This window comes from Anser anser (assembly GCF_964211835.1).
Source record: "Anser anser genome assembly, chromosome: 1".
Lineage (NCBI taxonomy): Eukaryota > Metazoa > Chordata > Aves > Anseriformes > Anatidae > Anser > Anser anser.
In genome coordinates this window covers 30,916,093-30,942,272 of record NC_139720.1, presented here as the reverse complement: position 1 = coordinate 30,942,272, position 26,180 = coordinate 30,916,093, and the positions used below count along the sequence as shown (strand labels likewise).

At 38.1% G+C, this 26,180-nt stretch overlaps 1 long non-coding RNA gene across 2 annotated transcripts; it reads right to left on the bottom strand.

Annotated features, from left to right (window-relative positions):
• Positions 1-13,010: 13,010 nt before the first annotated feature.
• LOC310880247 lies at positions 13,011-19,110 on the bottom strand. Of its 2 annotated transcripts, XR_014571567.1 has the most exons (4): positions 19,022-19,110; positions 14,626-14,808; positions 14,008-14,127; positions 13,011-13,894 (listed from the first exon to the last, which is right to left on the bottom strand). It is a non-coding gene; the product is annotated as an uncharacterized lncRNA (long non-coding RNA). The 2 variants fall into 2 exon arrangements; XR_014571566.1 differs by having other exon boundaries at positions 13,011-14,127.
• Between the last annotated feature and the right edge of the window lie 7,070 nt (positions 19,111-26,180).

The following is a 26,180-nucleotide window of genomic DNA, read 5'->3' as shown; positions in this document are numbered from 1 at the left end:
ACCTGATTCACAGACGTACAGAAAAAAGAACAATCTCCTGTATCTGCAAATGAATAAAAATCAACAAATTCCAAATGGTAAGTTTCAGATATTAGGAAAAGAAAGCACTGGCTATTACTCAGTGCCCACTTTTCTTTGTGGTTCTGTGTCTGGCTGAGAGCAAAGCTGGTAAGTAAACCTAATGTCAGTTCTAACTCAGCCCTGGAATTGGTATGAGTTTTGGATGTTTTCAGTACCACAAGGTAGCAGCTAAATAAGTTGTTATGTAACTGAGAATGAAACCTTATCCTTTCACATTGGAAAAGCAAACTAACGAAAAAGTACTTTTGCAATAAAGAACTGTAAACTTTCCTTTTTGAGCACTCTGAACAGTTTAAGTTGGAACAATAGTTTATATGCTAGGCTTTGACACTAAAATATTTAATATTTAATTTCCTGAAACATGTATTCCTGCTCTTGGCTCCTTAGACTGACAGTAAAATGAAGTACAAAGGCCTTGGATATAATATACTGCTCCTGTAGTCTGGAGTGGTCTCTGCAGGCTCCAGGTAAGTTCCAAAACCTGCCAGGAGACCAGCTATACCACAATTAATTTATTGCATATTGCTCCTTTTAATGATCTTTCAACAGTACCGAACCGATTTCATTTCTCCAGCTGCTGTTCTTCCCTATCTTGTCTTCATTGTCCCTCTCAGCTTGAATTAAATAACAGAGATGAGAGATTTATTTTTGATAGCTCATTGTTATAAGCCAGATAGCTCTGTGGCATTGGATAATATAAAAATCTTCATTACACAGATAAATTTGAGTACACTCTTCTCAAAGGAAAGTCATATAGCTGAATTAACTCTTAGCATACTCAACACATAAAACATCACTTTGATTGTGGTACAGCTCAGTAAGCACTGCTGAATTGCAACAGGGTGGGAAAGGTTACCAGCGCTTTCAAAAAAGGTAGCAGATTATAAGCTCACTTCCTATAGTCACCCTGATACACAGTAATAAAAATAGGCAATCCCAGTTCTGATTTATATTTTAGTGACCACACAGTTGTACAAAGACACTTCAATGTGCAATCACTTGACCACACACTGAAGTCACATTGTGAATGCCTGTGTATTGTGTCCTACAGAGCTTTTGACACAGAGGTGCCAGAAACTCACTGCTAGACCATTAAAGCTGCTGGATCTTTTCTGATGCCATCTTCAAAGAAAGATAAAGTGCTTTTGGGAAGCTGTAGGAAGTAATTGCTTTTTGGCATATTAGATGGATTGAGACAGCCAGGGAGTTGCATTTCTCCAGAGATAATTTTATGATTTAGTTGTGTGTATACATCCAAATTCTAATTAATATTCTAATTCCGTATAATCAATAAGGAAAGCACCCTGTGTATATTCTGCTCATTACACTGAATTACTAATAGCTTTGGGCTAACTTGTACCCAGCAGAGCAGAGATATACATACAGATGGAAAAGCTCAAGGAAGCATGCTATGCCTGCAAGAGTCAGGAACAGTCATAACTAAGAGTCGTGCTTTGCCTCAGTGACATGGATTGCTGTGATGAGTGTCATTGCTCTGATGCCAAAAGATGGGAAATGTCTTGTTTCTTTTCATATTGAGCAAAGGAGGTGGAAATATGCACTGTATTCTCAAAGCTAAAGCAGTAGTCCCAATCCCCCTTTTTATTCTACAGGAGGTGTGGTGTCTTTAGTACTTTGCCCCTGACGCTCCTGGTGGACCAGCATGGTTGTATCATATTTCCTATCCTGAAAGTTACTTCAAAACTCCCATATAATCCTTTACTCCTTCCTTCCTTCCTTCCTTCCTTCCTTCCTTCCTTCCTTCCTTCCTTCCTTCCTTCCTTCCTTCCTTCCTTCCTTCCTTCCTTCCACCTATCTGTCTGCCTTCTTTTGAGTAAAAACTTTCTGAGCATTGGTTTCTTTTAATTATTTACACAAATTAAAATTATTTACATTATCACTGTGCCCAGCAGCTCATGCAAGATGTTAGGTAAGCAAAGGATATAAGGTTGTTAGAACAGACATTTTTCCAAATAGCTTGCAATTTAAATGCATCACAAAATTAATCTGATGCATACAGAGAGATGTGGGATGAAATGAAGAGCTGATCCCAGCCAAGCTGTTATCCGTTTTTACTTCTGAATAGTACGGTGAGGGGAATTTTAAGGAGAATTTGTGAAAAACAATGAAACATCTTTGTGGCTGGCTCCTTGTACATATGAACATAAACATGTAAAATCCCAGTAGTATCTCTTCCAAAATGTAATGAAACTGTCAGATGGGGCGGACAATGCTGTCATATCAAACAAGAATGAATATGGTGAGCATATAGCAAAAAGGGTTTTGACAGTGAAGACTATCAGCTTGTATATGACAGGAAGAAGGGCAGCGAACAGCAGACGCAAAGGGAGAGATGACTTTGTTAATGATCTTTGGAGCAGCAATGCTCCACACATTGCTAAGAGAATATGGGCTGTGTGACAAGGTGGGTGGCTACTCAGAAAAGGCTGATCTTAGAGATGAAAGAATGTGTAAGGCTTAAAAGCTAGAACTGTCAGTGAAGGCTGAGTCAAAGCCTATAGACCTGAATGACAGGCAAAAGGACAGCTCTGTGTAACAAATACGAAAAATGAAGATAGCAAAACTGAAGGAGGAGAAAATGAACTCATCTGATCTCAGAATTTCTGCCAGGTATATTTCCCAATATAGGATCAGTAATGGAGCTACTAATGTCAAAGATAAGCCACATCTAAAACTACCAAAAGAAGCATTATAATAGGAGAGACAAGAAAAAGAATCAAGGGGGCAACACAAACATAAAAGCAATCAACAACTGTATCAGTGGAGGAGAGGAAAGCAGAAGATGAGAAATCAATGATGTTGGAAGACATGAGATCAGAAAACATAGTGTTCTGAGGCATGAAGGCTGGGGCTGATGATGCAGTAAGAAAACTGAAATCATAAACAGAAGAAATTGGTGCTTGTGGAAGATAAGTAAGCAACTCTTGATGGTGAATAGGAGAGCTCCGAGCTAAATGTTGTCAAGGGAAGACCATCCTATGTCACCTACCTGAACTTCTGTAAGACTTTTGACATAGTCCCACACGACATTCTGGTCTCCAGTTTGGAGAGAGTTGGATTTGATGGGCGGACCATTCAGTGGATAAGGAATTAGCTTGAAGGCCACACCCAGAGAGTGGTGGTCAATGGCTCCTAGTCCAGATGGAGGCCAGTGACAAGTGGTGTCCATCAGGGGTCTGTCCTGGGACTGATACAGTTTAATATCTCTATCAATGACATAGTGGGACTGAGTGCACGCTCAGCAAGTTTTCAGATGACACCAAGCTGAGTGGTGCAGTCGATACAACAGAAGAAAAGGATACCATCCAAAGGGACCTGGACAAGCTTGAGAAGTGGGCCCATGTGAACCTAATGAGGTTCAACAAGGCCAAGGTGCTGCACCTGGGTCAGGGCAATCCCAGACATGAGTACATACTGGGTGAAGAACTCATTGAGCAGCCCTGAAGAGAAGGACTGGGGGGTTCTGGTAGAAGAAAAGCTTGACACGAGTCAGCAGTGCACACTTGCAGCCCAGATGGCCAACTGCATCCTGGGCTGCATCAAAAGAGGTTTGACCAGCAGGTTGAGGGAGGCGATTGTGCCCCTCTATTCTGCCCTCATGAGGCCTCACTTGGAGTGCTGCATCCAGGTCTGGGGTCCCCAGCACAAGAAGGATGTGGATCTGTTAGAATGGTCCAGAGGAGAGCTACAGAGATAAACAGAGGGCTGGAGAGCACCTCTAATACGGAAAAAGGCTGAGAGAGCTGGGGATGTTCAACCTGAAGAAGAGAAGGCTCCAGGGTGACCTCACTGCAGCTTTTCAATACTTAGCTTACAAGGGGGCTTATAAAAAAAAAGATGGAGATGGACTTTTTGCTCAGGCAGAAAATGACAGGACAAGGGGGAACAGTTTTAAACTAAAAGGGGAGATTTAGATTTAGATTAGATGTTAGGAGGAAATTCTTCACTCAGAGGGTGGTGAGGTACTGGAATAGGCTGCCCAGAGAGGTTGTGAATGCCCCATCCCTGGAGGTGTTCAAGACCAGATTGGATGGGGCCCTGGCCAACCTGATCTAGTGGGTGGCATACCTGCTCATGGCAGAGGGGTTGGAACTAGATCATTATTTAAGTCCCTTCCAACCTGAGCCATTCTATGATTCTGTGATTCAATGATTGTATGAGTGATAGAATCAGAGTGAAAGAAATGGAATTACAGGCTGAAATTTTTTATTGACTAAATTCAACAAGGGTAGTGCTGAAGGAGGTTACATAGAGAACCAAGGCTCTGATTGCTACTCCAACAATGATTTTAAATTGCTTTCAATCCAAAGCTGGTTTATGCATAAAATACTCCAGGGATCTTGATGAGGAACCTTATCATACCCTCCGTTCCTTTTTCTCCTTCTTTCCTTTTGAAAATTTGAGTTTTAGCAAAATGAGTAAAGAAGATAGTTATTCAGGCCAATCAGTCAAAAGCCCAGAATTCATATCTCTATCTTCTGCCACACCAGAGGTGTTGGTCATTGATCTGACTACAATTCTTTTTAAAGTTTGCCAGGCAATTCAGTGGTCCCACCTAAGCTTGGATCATATTTGAACTTTATGCCTTATTTATACCTACGAGAGTAGGTATTTATGGATCGGTATTTATGTATTTATGTACCTGGTTGCACAAATGAAGTTAAGCAATGCCTAGCCAGGTTTTGGACTAAATAAAAAGTCATCTAAATAACTTAGCTGCCAGCCCTAGAAATTAAGAGAGTATATAGATGACACAGATAGCTAAGTCTGGATGCCATTCAAAGTATTTGACATACATTTCTGCTTATGTGCTTGTGATACTCAGTTGTTCACCAGTGAGGCTATTATACATGTGATCTCAGATTGTTTTGCATGACTCATCTTTTTAAAAAAGTTGTGAAGTGGGATTTTGGAAGTTTCTGATTCATATATTTTAGTAGTTGTAATTATTTAAACAGAGGAAGAAGATCATTGTCATCGAACTGTACAAGCAAAGAAAGTAGTGAAATGTAATTAAACTTTATAGCTTATAATATAAGTAAATCGCTTGTGCAGAGCAGGAATATTTTTCACCTCTATTATTCTAAACATTAAATACTGGCTAGTGCCCAAAAGAAGATAATAAGCAAGATGGGACAGTGACGATGTGATATGTAAAATTCAGGTATTCTTCAAAGGAGGGAACAGTAATCTTGTCTCACATCTCCCATAAATACAAGGAGCCATCTAACAAAGCACTGAACTTCTGTTTTTCTCTCCTTGTGACTACAGTATGGCATCCTTTTGACATTTTGTCTAAATACTTAAATCAAAATGGCTGTCATTATGTATCTGGTACACCCTGCAGCTCAGAGGGAGGTGCATTTTTTTTTTTTCTGATGTGACAAAGCTGTTAAAGAATCTCTTTTTAGTTTAAGTGTATTTAGCCATATGGCATATCAAATTAAGTTTTCAAAATGCCCTTAGTCTTTATTCAACTGAACATGAAACAAGATACTTGATAAACAGACAGATCAGGTATATATAGAAATAGATCAGCTAAAACTATGGTAGGATTTTTTTTTTTTTAATTTTTCAGTTTTCTTCTGAAGACTATCTAGATGAATGGGATTTTTGTCTCACTCTTGGGAAAACTGAAGTAGCTAAAATGCTTTAGTGCTAAATCAATCAGTTCATTTTTAAAAACTGATTTTGTGCTTTCCCTTTGTCACTTCATTTTTATTGTTTCTTACAGTTATCCACATTCTTTCCTGATAGTGACTATCAATTCATCATTTCACACTCATTTAATCATTTCATTTTGTACTACAATCTTCATTACTTCAAATTCTTTAGATTATAGTTAAAAAGGAAAGTACCAATTGTTCAACTTCCCTCCCCTCCCCTCCCCTCCCCTCCCCTCCCCTCCCCTCCCCTCCCCTCCCCTCCCCTTCCCTTCCCTTCCCTTCCCTTCCCTTCCCTTCCCTTCCCTTCCCTTCCCTTCCCTTCCCTTCCCTTCCCTTCCCTTCCCTTCCCTTCCCTTCCCTTCCCTTCCCTTCCCTTCCCTTCCCTTCCCTTCCCTTCCCTTCCCTTCCCTTCCCTTCCCTTCCCTTCCCTTCCCTTCCCTTCCCTTCCCTTCCCTTCCCTTCCCTTCCCTTCCCTTCCCTTCCCTTCCCTTCCCTTCCCTTCCCTTCCCTTCCCTTCCCTTCCCTTCCCTTCCCTTCCCTTCCCTTTCCTTCCCCTGCCTTTCCTCTTGCCTTTCCTGTTTTTTTCTCCTTCAAAAATTTTAAACTCAGAGGCAGAAAAATGAAAACCAGCAGTCCTACTAGTCCTAATTTGTATTTATATTATTAATATACAATATAATATTCCATACTTGTCAGTACTTAATTAAAGTATTGACATTGTTTAAAATTAAACATCAGATATTACTGGTGTCTACAATAATTTCACTTTTCCTTGTAAGGTCTTCTTATTCCTATTACCCTCAAAGCAAACATTGACATTTATATATATTTTTTCCTTTAAAAACACAGCAAATTCATAAGTAGAAATAGAGGTAGTATATACTAGTTATATATATATATATATTGCTTAAGTTTATTTAACTCTCCTCTAATACCCCCAGATCTTAGATCTGCTATTACATTCTTCCACAGGCTACCTAATGCATGGAATGTGATTTTGTACAGAAGCTGTTTCATAGGAATTTCTCCTCCTACAGAGGCATTTTATGGTCTCTTAGGATCACCTCTGTTCCTCCCTCCACCTTCCAGTGCAATGACAAGTATAATTATTTTTAACAACAAAAAAAGTAATAGCTTGTGCCAAATGTAAAATGATTTTTTCCCTACACACACAATGGACTGAAAGACAAGCTAGGACAGCTCATAGACAAGTGAACTGGATTTTGACAACTCCAAACCTTTTGTTTTGTATCGCAAAACATCATCAGAAAGAGCCTCTGGAGAAATAGAAGATGTTCTGCTATTCATTGTACCTGACTATTACATATTTGTATATCTGAAGTGCAGAAAATTTGGACTGATTTATGTCCTGGCTTGGGTTGTCTATCATTTTCACTGAGTGCAATAAAAGAAATTCCCTATGAAGTCTTAAGATCAGCCATTTGAATTAGACTGTCACAAAATAATCCTCCTTCCTAATACCAAAAGGTGTACTGCCAGAACAGCTGACCTAGTTTACTGAAGTAGAAAAATAAATAAATCACCTTTTATTCTGAGATCACAGCTGAACACGAACCTCTTTGTGAAACTGAGCCTGCATATATACATTAACTTCTTCCTGTGTAGAACTCAATTCTCATTCCCAATTACAGCATTTGTTATATGTTAAAGCAATAGTTATGAAGTTATCTATTTGTTTATCTTTCAAGGCAGAAGGCCCTTGTGGGGGAATGCAGATAATTGTTGGCAGAGGAAAGGGAAAAATTTCTAAACAAGGAAAAACAATGCTCCAGGCTTTATCATATCATCCTGTCAAAATCTGTTACGCTACAAGGATCTTCAGATGTGTATGATATTCCTGCCGACAGTCCTGAGTGTTTATACATAGACAGATTACTCCCCAGTGTCCTCTGAAGATGATAGTGGCGACATAGAATGAACTGACTTTTTCAGCATTTGTTTAAACCTCAGTCAATCCTAAATTCCATCCTTTGAGTTCAATGAATCAAAACTGAATGCTAATAATTATTGTATTTGCAATCCCACAGACTTTACAACCCTTGAGACAGAGCAGGAGCATTCAATTAAAGAAAGATGAAACTCAGAGTGCTGACTTGTTAATTGGCCCAAATATCACGCAGTTAATGACGTCTTTTTAAGGTTTATGTAAGCTCGTGGGATGTCTGAGTGATATTGTTGCTGTGGACTCTATTAAGAAGGGGAGAATCTTTAACAATACCAATGAAGGCAAACAGTCTAGACAAAAGGGCTGACACATTCACAGCATGGAAATTAATGTAGCCTTGATTCTCTTTTTCTTGGTATCTTCATATCTTTTTATACAACCTTCTTTCTAAATCTTTGTTAAACCTTCTCATAGTAGGAATGAAGTAAATGTTTATAGACCCTGTCACAGTTCCTTATACCACCAAATCACATACAGAGACTGTATATCAATATCAATAACTGAAGAAGATTCCCCAGCTTTGCTCTTTAAAACACCAGCTTTAAAACAGCTCAACCTCTTGGAGTAATTGTTTGGTTTTGAGGAAGGAGAGGAGATGAAATGGCAGATTTATCAAGGGAGATACAGAAAGAGCTGCTTTTAATGAACAGCAGAGCACATCTTGTCAAAAGGAAGCTTAAACAAGGGACAAAGCTTGAAAAAGTTGGCTTATTTTGTGCTCTTTTCTGCACAGTGTTTTTAATAATGTCCAACTGTACAAAAACAACCAAACAGCCTAAGGTGATAACCATCTACTAATAATTTTATTTTTCTATGTTGGGCACACAGGGCAAGCCCAGTTACTGATACTGAGAATATACCAATTAGTTTAAGTTTGGAATCCATTTTTTTTTGTGGATAAGAGCAATGGGAGATGTGTTAAAAAGAGGATTTTTTCTCTGATTTTTTTTAGCTACTGACATGCCCCCCCCCCCTTTTTTTTTTTTTTTCCATAAAGCTACCTTTCATAACTGAATACAACTGTTAGCATGTGTAAACATTGATTTTAACGTCTGGTTTGCCTTGACTAAAGGATGTCACATTGTTACAACATAAGACTGTCATTGCATCTATACTTTAGTATCTGTCCCAGCTGTGAATTTCTGGTCATCTTGCCTTATTTCGGTAAAAGCTGTATGTATGAAACAAAATGTGTATGTGAGAGCAGTGTAGATAAAAACAAGCAAAACCATCAGACTGGTAGGATATTCCTAAGCCTGTGGTGTCAGCCTAATTTTGCTCCCTTGAAAATCAGTTGTAAAGCTCCTATTGCCTTGGGGGTAGAGCTAATCCATCTTTGAACACTTTTGAAAATCCCATCTCTGGTGCCTTGAAATCTCATTATAATAGTGAAGGGCAGAAGTAATTGCTCATAGTGTAAAGGAAAGTTATAACTTGCATTGTAGGAAAATATAAAATTGGAAAAAATTGGAACATGCTCAAAACACACTTTACAAAAGGTGGAACTACTCTGTGAATCAAGAATGCAAGTTCCAAGTCTCTGAGTGAATCAATGTGTTATGCCTGGAAAAAGAAGAACAATTAAAAAGACAAAACAAAAATGAAAACTAAACCCCACTGAACTTAACCTGTAAGCAATTAAAAGTTTTGTACATAAATTGATTTTTTAAAACAACGTTATTTTGAACTTTGGATCTCTGTGCTTGTGACAAGCATTCATCTGGAATAATGAAACAAATTGAAATGCAATTAAAATCAATGTCTTTCTTTGTCACAGGCCCATTATATACATTGCTTTTGGTTTCTCTTAAAAGCACAGGACTTTCTGAAGAGCCTTAAATCAGCATCTGCAGGCAATGAAAAGTGTTTGAAATATCTTGGCTGCTATAGCAAAATGACCAGTTTCCCTCCTCCGGGAGAAGACCATTTAATTGCTGTGGCAGTATTTATCTTTCTTCATATTTTATTTTATTTTGTTTTAATTATTTTATTTTATTTTGCAGCTTACTGTATAGATACTCATTGTATGTTATAATCTAATTCAGAAACTGACTAGCTGACTACTCAGTGTGTTATTCAGTATAAATAATGGTGTCTCACTCTAAGAGAATAAGGTTCTATTGATTTGCTCTGTAGGCTCTTTTGAATTGAAGGTGCTCTGACTTGTCCAGGCAGAGCAGCCACTTTTAATTACTACCTGTTGGCATGGAGAGCAGTAGGCATTAAATATAATGTGTTATCAAAATTTTACAGAAACATGTACATTCACAGGCAGGGCAGAGACTTTTATATCATTCCTGAATATGAAGAAAATTCAACAAAGAGTACAAGACTACTTACATTTAAGGTAATTAACACTTGGTAAAGTTGGAATCATATCACATCTTTCTCCTCCTTCCCACTGTCCCTCCAGCCCTGTGGCAACCTCTAGTCCACATGGCAAAGTCTAACCTATATGGGCGCAAATAGTGTAGTTGCATAGTAGAAGAAAATGCTTACGTTGCTTAGCTTTAGCATTTCAGTCAGGCAAATTGTCACCTCATCAAAGTCTTTTGCAAAACTGTCAGCATAGCAGTCTGCTTGAACGTTAGAGTTTTCCATCCATTTTGAGATCAAATGTGTGCTTCTTTCTGCCACTTTGCTTATCTTTCCTTCACACTACATGTTTCTATCCTCTTAGCACTGTGATGGACTCGATACTTTTGGTTTGCCATGTGGTCTGTAAAGTTATTGTTTCCTTGGAGGTGCCAAGACATTCTTCCTGCAAATCTTTCAGTTTAATGCTTGAACTATGTTCATTGAAAGACAGAGGGTAAGTTCCACAGATCTATCGGCTCTTGGCTTTGGAGGTCAATAACTTATATATCAAAGAGAGGAGGAAGAAATCCCTAAGGACAAATACAGGCTCACCTCCATCAGGAGGAGTTTCTTCTTCCTAACCCATCTAATGCTTGCACTGAAAGATGAAATCTGTATCCATTCTTTTTTTTTATTATTTTTATTTATTTACTTATTTATTCAGTGTTATTTATTTATTGTAATCTGTATAATCAGAGTCTGGATATTATAATGCATCTCAGTTTTGAGTCATTTTAATTCCTTGGCCTCCTTTCTAGTTTGATATCTTATTCTATTCTTTCAGAGATCTCATTATAAAGCTCAACCATTTGTGCACCTGGGTATTTTAAATGTTTTACTCCACTGGTTTTCACAGAAGTAAATATCTAAGATAGTATGGGATTAATGTTTGCAATAGTATCAGGTTATTTTATTTATGAAAATTTGACAGAAAGTGTGATCTATCAAAAAAATCCACACATACCTATTATAAGAAGCAGTCAATAAATCAGTAGGAATTTTGCCCTGGCAAGGAATGCTACTGTTTACTCAGGTGTAATTCAATCTGAAAATGCAATGGTTTGTTATCATTAAAGTAGTGAAATTTGACAGACTTCTCAAAAGGGCAGTGGGGTCAGCTTGTTTCCACCTTTTCTCCCTCCTAGTCCTCAGTAGTTTAGGGAGAATTTTGCTAAGATTTATCAGAGAGTATTTTGTGGTGTAAGCTTGTTTTCAGACTTTCTAAGTAGAACTTATTGAAATCACTGGAAACTAAAAATTTAAGAATACTTTTGGCCATTCATGCAGACTATATTTTATTCAACTATTTATTAGTTGAATAAATTGGATTAACCTAAAAATTTAAGTGTTTCAACCTCAACAAAGAAGAAGTAAAATTTATTTATATTTACAGGACATCTGATACTTAGATAAAGTAGAAGCTAGAGAACAGAGAGACAAGGAAAACCAGATTGGGTTACTATTGCTTGAGAAAATATGTCTTGATAAACAGAATCTTAAGTGATTGAAAGAATATCTACTAACAATTGAAGGCAGTCAGAGACATTTCTTTAGAGAGTAGGTGAAACAGAAACTCCTTTCAACAAAGGGTAGATGTTGCTGGGTCAGAAACTGGATTATGCAATAAAAGGAGCAAAGCAACAACTGAAGCTAATATCACTAAAAAAATAAAGTGGCAAATGCAGCAGCTCAGGGGAAACACACTGACAAGATAGAGAACAGAAGGACAAAAAGCCAATTTGCCCCTGCAAGCAAAGTAAGAGAAAATTGAGTTGAGGTGATAGAATCACAAGCACAGCAAATAAAGGACAGGAAAAGGAAATGGAAGGTAGGAAGGAAGAGGCCTCCCAGACAAGAGGCATTACAGTAGAGACTTATCATGAACTGACAGTCACATTTTTGGACTATGATAGCTGGAATCAATTTTAGTACATCTGAACATCCCCCTGGATGTGATGTTTCATTGTTGTTTTTCAGGATGCTAAGAAATAATACAGCATGAGAGACCTCTTCTTGTTCACTTCTTAAAAGCTCTTTTCTTACTCAGAAGCCTTTTGGGAACTGACAGCAGCAATTCAGCCTTTCCTCTGTTGTGTACAATGGGGGTAACGCACTTGTGTTCTGGGCTATTACACAAGCTCTTAAAGTTGTGGAGGGTAGCTGCCATTTTGTGTCTGAATGTTTCACCCCAGCTTCCTAGGTAATAATTTAATGTTGTTGATTTTCAGAAATTGGAATCAGTGATTTCTAATGGAAAACATTTTCTGCCAATCCAATCAACTAAATTAAGGTACTCATTTAACTTAACATTACTTTAACGGAGTATTCTTTTTGCCACCATGCCTATTTAATTTTGCCATGGGCAAGAATCTTAAAGCTTGTGTTCTCAGCAAAATCTATGCAAAATGGTTACGGCGCTTTCAGAGTCCTTAGTGCTTCCCTTCTGAAATATCAGATTTAGTGGGGTGGAAACAAGTACTGGAAAGAAAAAGAGAGAAAGATCTTCACCTACATCTGCAAGCTTACATATAACCCTGTTTATATCACCCCATAGAAGTGTACTTGTCCTTTGCCACACCACTCTGTCAGACTTCAAGATTTCTCATTATAGAGATATTTTCTTGCTACTATATTGAAAAATTCAAAATTTATTCATGTCCGCAGCTCACCCCAGTGATTTGATGTTGGGGACATGGGTATCACAGTTTTCTGTCCATCAATGCAGATTCCATGATTCATCATTACTGCTGTCTTTACAAAAGGCAGCATGGCTGAGATAGAGCTTACAGAGACTGAGATGCTCTCAAAATCTCTGTGCTGCTCAGAGCTCTGCTTTATTGCTCTGGGGTGTGGGAGAGAATTACAATTCAAGGCCCCCCATGTTATGTGTTTTAACTCTTTAATTTATATCTTTTTTTTTTTCTTTTTTTTTTTTTTTTGTAACAGAAGGGTTCTTGAATGGTAACTAGTATTGTTTATGCATGTTCTTTTTTAGATGGTAGGAAGCTATACCTGAGTTGCTGAATTGCCCTCTCTTTCTTACGAAGTCATTGCTAATCTTCTCTGGTATGCTGAGGCTGCATTGTTTAATTGGTAATTATTTTTGTTTCCTTGACTGAACTGTTACTACACTCTTAAACAGCTTTTGGCTTGTTACATAAATTACAGCAATTTCTTCCTTTTGTAATAGGAATGCTGAATATTCAGCTAGTGCAAAGCCTGGTTCACACTCTGAGAAAAGGTGTCCACTTGAAAAATATAGCATTACAGTGTTTTCATATTGCTAATGGGGTGTTGAGGTAAAGCAGTCTGCATCTGGCTGGATACCAGATTTCACTCCAGGGCAGCGTACAAAAGGTTGTGTTATCTTAGATTTAAGCGTGCAGTCACAGATACAGACAAGGAATGCCTCTCCCTCCCTCTCTCCCTCACACTTACCAGCCCTCCTTCTGAATCCATATAAGTTCCCAATTTTATACCTAATGAGGTCTCCAGGGCCTTGCCACCTCTTTGGGTTCCCAGACATTGAGATTTAGCCCGTCCAGAACTCCTTTCCCACGGACTCTTTGGGAAGACTGGTTTCTGAGAAGGAGTTGGGGCCTGAAGGTTAAAAAGTAGCAAAGCATGGCCTTGGAGGGAGGATGCTTTCATAGTCTGTGTCTAGCAAAGACTGCCGTATCCTTTATGGTTCCAGATGTAAGAGAAACATGACCTTTTCTTCTCTGCAGACTCACTCAGTAACAGCCTGCTCCAGTCCAGTGTCCTGCCTCCAGAAGTGTGCAAAGTGGAGACAATGATTGCTCTGTAGGACACAAAACAGTTTGTAAAGAACTTGTAGTGGAAGCAAGAGGAGTGGCTGGAGCCTCATGTGGTCCAGGGAAAGGGAACTGGGCAGGTGTCTTCCAAGGGACCTACTTGTCCTTAACTGCAGCCAACGTCAGAGCTGTTGATGCTGTCTTTGAGTCACCTCTGAGAGCTGGTGTTGGATGCTGTTGATCAAGGTTGTCCTGCTGTTAACCTGAGCTTCTGTGGAGGCTATTAGGGAAATAGAAATTAAGAGCTTACCACTGGTTCACATATAGATTTCTCTCTCTCTCTCTCTCTCTTTTTTTTTTTTTTCCTCATCAGAGCAAGTTTTATTCTATTTGGAGAAGATGACTGGTCTTTGTTATACACTCGCTTACACTTTCACTGCTGAGCTTGTTCTTACTCAGCTCTCAACTGAAAAGGAAATAATGATTCTCTATAGCTTTGTTTAAAGATGAGAAACATCTGCCAAACATAACTACAGGAATCAAAATAAAGCAGAAAAATAACTATCTGTCCACTAACAGGCACATATACAACTACTACTATTAAAAAAAAAGTAAAAAGCATACTTGCTTTTTAACAGGTTGAGTAACAGGGGTACTGATAGGAAGTGGCTCAATTAAAAAGCAATTAACTACTGTCACTGATAATGCTAAAGAAACAGGGATATCTGGACAATTAGGGAAAAATAAATAAATAAATAAAAGATGGAGCCATGGTTACCTGATGTTCCCTATGTGTTTTTATGTGAACTCTGGCACATATATGCAGTCTAACTGGGTAGTAACTGCCTCCCATGTGGAGTCACTGGAGCATCTCTTTGGTATGGCCTGAACGGGTGCCTACATACTCTTAGCACTAGATGTCTTTGGCTGTCCACCAAGGATTAAAAGCATCTCAGGCTGCCTAGAGTGAAGGAAATAAGAAGGAAGTAAACCTCAGCCTTTGGCATTGGTAGACCACATCAGTTGTGCAGACTTTATACTCTCAATGGAGAAGAATAGGCACTCTAAGACATATTTAATCTCTTAAGATTGATGTGTAAAATAGTTTATATGGGTTGTGCTGTAGATAGGGCTGTTTCATTACGTTAATTAAAGAGGGAGCCTAAGTGAAAGGTAACTGTTTACACAGTAGATATATTAAATTAGGTGAAAATAATATCACCTCCATCATCTCCAAGGAAAATAAATGTGGGTAAGCCTTTGGAGTATCTCACCTGGGTTGGCCTGGGTCCAGGACTAAAAATCTTGTTAAGGCAGAGTGTCCAGGGAGAAAACAGCAAGACACTTTGGGAACGGGAATGATTTAAGTGTAGAGAATGATTTTTAAAACTTTGTTTTCAACATGTTAGCAGACATTAAGTGCATGGTAATTTCTGCCATGGGAGACAAATGGGAAACTACAGTTAGACAAAGATGGGCCTAAATAGCCAGTCCTGATCACTTAATTGGAGGAATCAGAGTTGACCAGATCACAGACAGCAGGAGAGGTCGTCTTGAGCAGGGTGAAATTGCATATTGTAAGGTGATGTTGTTTGGCCAGCACCATGTACTATGACAGGGTGCACTCTGTGCTCATTGCTGAGTGTGACTTGTGATGAACATTGTTACAATCAGAGGGGATAGGTGTCATTCCTCTGGAATATCCACCCCATGGACAAGTGGGAAGAGAGAAGGCAAAGGACACAGCTGACCTTGTCAGCTATGATTTTCATGTAGAAGTTCGGAGTCTGCCAGCCAGGAAAGTACAGAGTGGTGCCAAGGGTAGAGTAGAAGCCAAGGAAATGCTCAGCTCACTGCCTCCTTTACATCTCACCCTCACTTGGTGTCTTGAAAGGTCTTCGCTCCTGGCTATGCTCTTGTCTGGTTTCCCAGGAGATGAAAGAGGTCTGCTTGTGCAGCACATACATTTTGTTGTGCGAGAAGCTGACATTAATAGGACACTCAGTTTTGGGCATGTGTGATTCAGGGTGTCCATACGAGAGACAAATCTGATGAAAGGCTGTTGTGATGAGAGATGAAAAAGTGTGAGATAAAGATGTGGTAATTTTTTCCCAACTCAGAAATACTGAAGATAATAGAGAAAGCACAATAAAGATAGAGCTGTTCTGTAAATATATTTAGGATCTTAAACTTGCCCCGTGTTTTTATTTATTTATTTTATTTATTTATTTATTTATTTATTTAACATTCCTAGTCAGTGGAGTTTAGGTTGCTTTGCCTCAAAGAGTGCTTGTATTAATATTATTTTTAAACATCCTTCTTTTTTTCAGTAGTTGCATGAAATATATACCAGTCCATTTAGAATAGTTTGTGCTTTCTCTTTAGCAGCAAATAAAACTAGCCATTGTCTTAATTGCGTTCTTCTAAAAATTGGCTCTGAGATACTGAAGAAACTTCATGAATGAGCATAGAATGAAACAGGTTATAAAATCTGTTTTAGTCGAGCATGTTTACATCTCTGAGAATGGCATATCTGGCAGAATGAGCATATTTCCTTGATAAAACTGTTTTTAAAAAAATGTTTCAAAAGTACATCTTTGGAAATGTTATATTCAAATTGTGTAATCCCATTGGTTCCAGAAGCCCAGAGGCTTAGTAATGCTCCTTTACTGAGCTAGGAAATGAGACGGGCCACTGCCTATAAGAGAGAGAATTGAAGTGGGAATAGGACAAGTGAGGTAACTCACTACAACTAAATGCCACATCTTACCCTACCTCATACTATAAATACCAGTGGCTGTTGGGCTGCACAAACCAGAGCAGCTACTGCCCTAAGTCATGTCAAAACATTAACTGTCATTCTGAAATGTACTATTAAAAAGTTATTTATGCAAATATGGTCTCTTTTGTTGGGGAGTGTAGTAATTTTATGCAGTCTTCTTCCCCATTCAGTCTAAACATCATTGTTCTACTTCACCTGAACTCGCTGTGGGGGGTGAAAAGCACTTTCAATGATTGTCTGCAAGTTTTTTGCAACCTCTGTTGAAGATACCTTGTGAACAACGTACAGAGATCTAGTACTGCCCATCATTACTCCATGTATACTTCTAGCCTAATTTATACCCCTGACACAGGTGAAAACTCCTCACAAATGACATCTACCTTGGGTAGAGTTAGAGGCAGTTCTCTATTTCAGTATTAGAGTTGACGTTCGGGACTACATGACAGTAGCCCTTGGTACCTTTGAGAAAAACAGACTTTGCGTTGCTGTAAGGAAGTTTTCCTCTGTGTTCCTGTGCTCTTCTGTTATATTTTCTTAGTACAGTAGGGAACACAGGAGACTGCAGTTCCCTTGAGCCCAGTTTTTCATGCAAGGAACACATATACTAGTTACAAATAAAATTAAATTTTAAATTCTTTTCACTACTTGTAGTGTGGAGAAACCATGTTAAATGCAGTGATATTTACACTTTCATTCAATTGCTTCTAAGTTTGCCTAAGCAGTAAAAATGTAGTTGTAGACACATTTATTCATACTTCAACAGTTATACCCTTGAGACTATTTCAAGCAAAACTGCATTCAAATAGGCTGTTTATTTGTTTTAAGGACTTTTTAAAAAATCAACAATTAAATAGTCCATCTGTTCCCCAAACACTTTCAGTTAAACATTTGACTATAGAGTTTTGAAAAGGCAATTTTACTAAATTGAACATTCTGTGTTACATATGTATAAATCCTTGACTGCTACAGGGAAGCAACAGAGTAGACAAAAGCTTAAGTTCATCAAATTTAAAGATAGTGTAAATCAATGGAGTTACACCCACTTACAGTACAGTAGATCACTCTTTTCCTCTTTCTTCTTAGAAAAGTAGAAGTTAAAAAAGTTCCATTCTGAAACCTGGGTTAATCTTGCAATTAGAGATCACAACAAATGGCTCTAAAATCCCTGGGAGAGTACTTTCAGAATGCATTTGTGGAAATCACTTTTCAAAGTGGGTTTATATCCCATAGAATTCTTGTTCCTGCTTTTTAGTGTTGGGCAAGAAACGGCTGATACTGCTATTAAAAGCAGGCTCCGTTCTCAAACTAGGACAAAGTATTAAAATGTTATAAATGCATACACACCAAAAATGTGTGATTAAGTATAATTTATAGTTTTCATTAAATGAACCTACTTTATTCTCAGAACAAAGTGCTGTATTATTAATGGAAGTTCATGATTGTTATTAATTACACATTTTTAAATGCTTTCATTTTAACCTGTCATCAATTTCCCATAGCGAAATGATATGTTCCAACTTGAACATTCTGAACTTTACTTTGGTCTTAAATTGTGTCAAGATTTTCCTTTGGGCAATTTTTTTTTTTTCCCAAACATTTCTTCCATTTAACACTAGCCATCCTTTGAGTCTTCATCTTATTTCCTCAAACTACTAGTTTTAACCATGAATTTATATTTCCTAAGGTAGAAATGTCTTAGGAATACTGAATGAAATTTAAAACTGTTGTTTCATTGTCCTTATTAATGGGTGTTTATTTGTGCAACAATTCAATCAGGAAGAATATATGAACTCAAAATACTCATTTCTGTGTGCGTTCAAATTAATTAATTAATGAATTAAGCTTTCTTTCAGGAATTTTATTGCACATAGACTGGCAACACTTCAATAAATAATTCCTTGATATTATTTCATTGTATTTGACTCCTCAGAATGTATCTCCAGAAATCAATCTGTATATGCAAAAGAGATGTGGAGGCTGAACAACTTTGCAATCACAGATGGCAGGACAGATGTTACAAATATATTACAGTTATAGGGAAACATTAGCACTCTGAAGGATGAAAACATTATCTTCAACATATCTTGAAGATTCCAAATAGAATTGCATGAAATGGGGCAATTTCTACTTTACTGTTATTTCAGTTTTATTTCATGGGCATGACTGGGAATACAATTTGGCCTTATCTTTCTTTGAATTACAGTATAGAAATCATGGAATATAAAAACCTGATTTAAGAAAAAAACAACAACAACAACATCAAAACCAGCAAAAACAAACAATCCAGAAATAGTTACATGGAAAAGAAACTAGTTGATCAAAGAGTATAATAACAAAATGTAACTAGAGACAAACATTTAACAGGCATCCCATCAGTGATTTTGTCTAATACCTTGGTTCTTCCTCAGTGAAGATTGTTCAAATCTTAGCATACTTCTTCCCAAACTCTTATTTTTTTTTCCTTTTTTTTTTTTTCTTTTTATACTTTTACTTTTCCTTTTTTGATTATGCTCACTTTTTCTGGCACTTTGCCTCTCTGACTTTCATTCAATGTATTTACTCATTTAATCTTTCTTTCTTTCTTTCTTTGGATGTTCATGATTGAAGAGCGACAGGAAAAAGACCAAGAGGAGGCAAAACTACTTGGTGCAAAAGTAAGGAGTCAATTCTTAACAGTACTAGAAAGGAATGAAAGCTGACAGGCTGGTAGAAGAAAAATTTGGAGATACACAGAGAGAGAGGTCAATAGACTGGAAATTCAAAATGAACTGATGGGCAAAAGGGGGATGATACACTGAACGGTAGAGCAATGGCTTAGACACAGTAATGAGAGAGTTTGAAGTGGAGATAAGATAATTTAGATCTATCTGAAAGTCTAGGAAAGAAAGCATGCATTTTAGCAAGGATATAAAGAAAGGAAAATGATTTAATGGCTGCTTGCAGGCTAGGGAAGCAGGACAAAAATGAGACCAAGTGAAATCAGGGGACACTGCAAATTAAATTAAGCCTATGGAAGACAGAAGCTGTGGGAGGAAATATGATATCTCATTTACTGTGATGACTTCACCTGTTGTCACTCCACTGGATTTAAGGATGAGTCACCAGGGATGACTATTACCTTATTAATTTAAAGATGATAATATGTTAACATTAATTCCAAATGGACAAACAAGACAAGTTAAAAAATTAACTATGAACACTTTATGCATATGAAATTAATGAATTTGCTACTGTTGTGTCTTTGGAGAACTGAACAAAAGAAAACAATGTAAATATGTTTTTTTTAGTGCTTTCTTTTCTCATTTTTGTATGTGAATTATGACTTGTAGAACGTTTCTCTGCTCTTTTTCCATTTTTCTTCTTTTGTAGTAGCAATATAGCAATGTTAAATAGACTGTTTGCCAAATAGGAAGAATCAGAGAGTTTTGCAGAGTTAGTCACCTGCTTTTTTTTTTACTTTATCACAGTGGTGATAGCAGAGTTGAGCCCTAACATCAAAATCAAAACCTAAGCTCACAGCAAAGTACCTGACAACAGGCAAGCTGCCCAGACAACGAGGGTACATTCTGCGTCTTTGCGTAACCTAAATTTATCTACCCATTACATTTTAATATTACTCATGTTTTTATTACTACTTATGGAGTCCCCCCAATTCTGTAAATACTTTATGAAGCAGATAAAAAGCACAAGGTTTCTTCCCTGAGAAACTGTGACACAGATTCAGATGTGAAGCAGCAAGTGAAAGAAACAAGGAAAAGGGTGTGAGGAAGAGGAAGAGCTCACAGAGAAGTTGGGTTGCTTAGTTGCATTTCACTTCTGGGATTGTCTGGCTAAATTCACAAGAGTAAGAAGAGTTCACAGAATCATGCAGGTATAAACTGAATATTTTATTTTCTTTCTTTCCTTGGCTTTAACATTTAAATATATATGCTGATATTAAATAAGCATTAGCTTGGCTAACAGGGTTTAAAACTAATGTTTGAACACTTTTCTAACTAGTTCTATTGCATTATGAATTGGGAAAAAAAACATGCATCTCAGCTAGCATGCAATTATTTATCACTTGACATAGACTACTCACTCTCCCTAACCAGCTTGGCATTTAACCTTCCTTTTTGCCATAGAGCCTACTGCTAGTAACCCATGCTAACAGACTTTATCAGGAAAGCAGTTTTGGTCTTCCAGCACAAGGAAGAGGTAGTCTCTTAGGTTGGCAGATTACAGGCTTTGTTAAGGTCTAAAATATTTTAAGATAATTAATTGATCAATTAATCACAGGTTTAAAGATAAAGATTTCCTCATGCATTTAGGAGTCAAAGAAGAAGATAATCCTGGTCAGTATAAAGACCACAACCTCTTCTACAAGAACAGATAAAAGCAAGTAAGAGCTTATTATGTTTTCCTGCCTCAGCTGCTAGAGTTAAACAGAATGGTACCAGATAAGCGTTGGAAAAAAGCATGAAATGACTGTTTCGAAAAGATGTTTCTGCTCAAGAAAAATATTCTGCCAAAGAGAGATTGCCAATGCTGCATACAGACAAGCTTTATATTAATTATCTGTGTTCATAAAGTAAGAATGATTACATCAGTAAAGGGTGACTCATAGTTAAATGGTGCCTTTCAACCATACGACATCTATTGAGAACAAACACTGTGCTCCAGATTGAAGCCAGCTAATGCACTAACAACATAATTACAATGATTGCAGCTGTGACAAGGGGTATGAGTGGCTTTCAACCACAGCATATAACAGCTTACAAGAAATGCATTTCTGTTAGTTAAGTATGTTGTAGTTTGGTTATAAGAGCAACTAGAATGGAATTGGACCTATTGGCTTAAACTAGATGTTGTAGAAATTGATAAGAGTAGAAGCTATTAAAACTGAAAGAGAAAAAATCATCTAAAACTAGGATAACATTCTGCTATTATTATATATGAGATTGCTGTGCTGTCAGTGAGTGTTCATGTACATACAAGCACAGAAAAAAAAAAGAATAGTTCCTGTTTTCAGATGCTCACCCATGACAAAAGAAATGGAGGGCTAGGATTCTTTTAACCGGACTTGTGAAAGCCTCAGCTCAGGGCTCCCAGTACAGTTACTTGAAATAAGCAGACATTTTGAGAGTGTGATTAATTTTGCCACATTTTAAACTTCTATATTCAGGTGGGAATATTTTTAAAGTAGCTGATTATCTCCACTGAGTAAATGGAACTAGGGTGACTTGCTAATATATGCACATAGACATTGCAATAGTCTTTATCTGAGCAGTTGAATTATACCTTTGGATGAATAAAGACAGATGGATGAGGTGGTGCTAAAATAAATAAGACTATAAATCCAAGTTAGAAAATAGTCAGAATACCTCAACATAGGATACCCCTCGGGTACGATAGCAGAAGTGAGCTTCATGAGAGGCAAGACTGGTGAATATTTAAAGACTGCTCTTCCTGGAACAGATGCAACATGTAAGAAGTGGTGGAAAATAGTGTTTGCTTAGAGATTTACCGGCAATGACTATTGCAAACGTCTTGTGAAAGGAACTCTGCATATGAAGTGACAGACTTTGAAGTGCTTTGAATGCAGAGGAAAAATGCAATGCTATGGGGGTGTGCAGAAAGATTACTGGTCTGCAAGCATAAGAGGAAGGTTTTTCCTAAAACTCAGTACCCTGATGTATGTCATCACACAGGTGTTTACAGTGTGACTTGACTCTTGCATAAGCCCCCCCACTGCTCTCTCTGAAATCTCTGCTAGTGAAGAGACAGTTCACTCACAATCTGACATCTTCATTCCACTCCATTTACTGCAATAACACTGAGCAGGCTGAATGACAAAAATGACAGCAGTTATTAAGCCAAACTTCAGGTCAGATAACTTACTACAGAGCTAGGAAAAGGTTGCATAAAACAAAACATTCTTTTTATTTTATTTTATTTTATTTTATTTTATTTTATTTTATTTTATTTTATTTTATTTTATTTTATTTTATTTTATTTTATTTTATTTTATTTTATTTTATTGTATTTTATTTTATTTTATTTTATTGTATTTTATTGTATTTTATTTTATTTTAAATTCTGGGGCCTCCCTCAGAGTTCAAAGAATAATCCCTCTTTCCTCCCAGCAGCTATCCCTGTCAGACCCCAGTCCTTTACTCAGGTGGAAATGTATATTCCCCATAGGCAAACCCGCTATGGGCATCCCCTCAAAATTCTTTAAAGTACTTTCCGGGTTATTACAGTCTGAAGCCTTTTTCAATCTTCTACAAATTACATATAACATGTATTAGCTATACACATGTTCTATTAAATTCATTATCTGCATTGTGGCCTTAGCTTTTGTCAGGGACTCCTTACTTATAACAACTCATTAATACTTACTGACAGGCTTGAGGAGTGTTTTGTCCATAGCATCTTCCCCTTTACCTCATTCTTCTACTTTCAGAGGTATCTAGAACAAAAATAGGTAGTTAAAAAAATTGAAAAGAATTTTAGGTATTTTTTTGGAAAATCAAAAAGCATCATTATGTCTCTGTATAAATCCAGTATATAGTATATAAACAATAGTGCTCTTAAGCACTATTTGCACTTCTTACCATCATATCTCAAAGTGATATAGTAGAAATTCAAAAAGTACCAAAGTTGCCAAGGTAGGCAACAAATGTCCCCAGTAGCACGGAAAAGCCATACAGAATCTGAGTAGACTCAGACTGTTAAGACTGGGGAAAAACATCCAAATATCAATAAAATAGAAATTTATATAAAGGTGGAGAGAGAATTTATTCAATAATTACTACAGTGAAATAAACGGAGAGCACTGACTGATATTATTGAACAGCAGGTTTAAAACAAATTGAGTATAATTAGTGGAAGATTAAATTGTGGTTCTCATTTGCACAGATATTGTGGTGTCCAAAGTATAAACATATAGAAAAAGATTAGGCAAATTCAACGGAACAGACTTGCCCAGGCTTATTAGGTACCATGGACCCAGTGGCCCCCAGCTCAAGAATGACTGAGCTATTGACTGCCAATGCATTGCAGGATTTGCTCTGGAGAACAGTGGGTGGAATGATTTTTTCATACCCCTGTCTAGCAGCCCTCAGTTCATGCAACAGGACTAAATAAGGTTGGCTTCATCTTCAACAGCAGTTTTAGGCAAGCCATCTGGCTTTGCCTTGACCTGAAAAGTCTTTGCCTTAAATAATCATGTCCCTTTGGCCCAACTGAGTTAATTCAAGCAGTTTGCAGATCACTCTAGTTAAACCACTTCAGCTTTTTTTCAAAGATAATTCATAATCTCTACCAGCTTGAATTGAAATGTAGTTTAAGAGTGTGCACAGTCATTTGAACAGTTTTTAAGGTTTATAAAAGTCATTTTTGAAAGTAGAAAAGGCTTGTGAAAGTGGGAACTCATTGATATCATTATTGTATTTTTTAAAGGGTCACTTTTCTGTTAAGCGTACTAATGAGCTAGAAAGGACATGATTACACACAGTAGTACAGTCAGATCAGATTGGGGGCTTTCATAAGAATACCAAAATCTTTCTCTTCCTGCATAATATTTTCTGATGGGGAAGCTGTAAAGTACAGAGGGAAGCAGAGCAAAAACCATTTTGAAGAAAGTTTTTGTTTTCCTAAGGAATATAATAAATATAATTTTCCCTATAATTTAAATCCATGATCCAGAACTAAAAGAAACCTTGAGGCTTCATTAAAAGTTACCCAGATAGGACTATGCCTCTAACACTTAGAGGTCAGATTGATGATGAGTGATTTTCTATACCATACTTTAATGATACCTGCTACAATAAAGTTTTAAGTTGGAGATACACTTGGGTAAGTTGAATTTGATAAGTAGTTTACTTATCTTTGGTGTTGCTTGTATGTAATTATTTTTATTGGAAACAAGTTGATATTTTACTGCTGATGGAGTTTTCTTGCTTTTACCTAAACTGTAAGCAACATTTTGTCCCTAAAGTTTGTAAATATGATTTGTCCATAATCTTTGCATGAATTAGATCAGGTGCCTGTGCACCAGAAAAGAATTTAAACATCAGTTCCAATGGCTGTCATAATCTACAAAAGTGCAGGCATTCCACAACATTGGAAAACAAGAAAATTCTGTCAGACATTGGCTATTTGGCTGCTTCTAATTTGCTACTTTGGCTTTCAGAGTGGTCAAACCTGACCTCAGAGCTTGGATCATCCACACTCCCAGTGAAGTGCTCTTTTTACTAAAGTTAGAAGCACAATTGCTTTTCACAGAATCACAGAATTGTCTAGGTTGGAAGAGACCTCCAAGATCATCTAGTCCAACCTCTGCCCTAACACCAACAAGTCCTACACTAAACCATATCACTAAGGGCTACATCTAAACGTCTTTTAAAGACCTCCAGGGATGGTGACTCAACCACCTCCCTGGGCAGCCCATTCCAATGCCTAACAACCCTTTCAGTAAAGAAGTTCTTCCTAATATCCAACCTAAACCTCCCCTGGCGCAACTTTCGCCCATTCCCTCTCGTCCTGTCACCAGGCACGTGGGAGAATAGACCAACCCCCACCTCTCTACAGCCTCCTTTAAGGTACCTATAGAGAGCGATGAGGTCTCCCCTGAGCCTCCTCTTCTCAAGGCTAAACAACCCCAGCTCCCTCAGCCGCTCCTCGTAAGACTTGTTCTCCAGACCCCTCACCAGCTTCGTTGCCTTTCTCAGGACTCTCTCGAGCACCTCCATGTCCTTCTTGTAGTGAGGGGCCCAAAACTGAACACAGTACTCGAGGTGCCTCACCAGAGCCGAGTACAGGGGGACAATCACCTCCTTAGACATGCTGGCCACACTGCTTCTTATGCAAGCCAGGATGCTGTTGGCCCTCTTGACCACCTGAGCACACTGCTGGCTCATATTCAGCTGCCTATCAACCAGTACTCCCAGGTCCTTCTCCGCCAGGCAGCTTTCCAGCCACTCATCTCCCAGCCTGTAGCACTGCTTGGGGTTGTTACGCCCCAGATGCAGGACCCGGCACTTGGCCTTGTTGAACTTCATGCAGTTGACCTCAGCCCATCGGTCCAGCCTATCCAGATCCTCCTGCAGAGCCTTCCTTCCCTCGAGCAGATCGACACACGCACCTAACTTGGTGTCATCTGCAAACTTACTGAGGGTGCACTCGATCCCCTCATCCAGGTCATCGATAAAGATATTAAAGAGGACCGGCCCCAGCACTGAGCCCTGGGGGACTCCACTAGTAACCGGCCTCCAACTGGATTTGGCTCCATTCACCACAACTCTTTGGGCCCGGCCATCCAGCCAGTTTTTAACCCAACAAAGCGTACGCCAGTCCAAGCCACGAGCAGTCAGTTTCTTGAGGAGAATGTTGTGGGAAACGGTGTCAAAAGGCTTACTGAAGTCAAGGTAGACCACATCCACAGCCTTCCCCTCATCCACCAAGCGCGTCACTTGGTCATAGAAGGAGATCAGGTTCGTCAAGCAGGACCTGCCTTTCATAAACCCATGCTGACTGGGCCTGATCGCCTGGTTGCCCTGCAAGTGCCG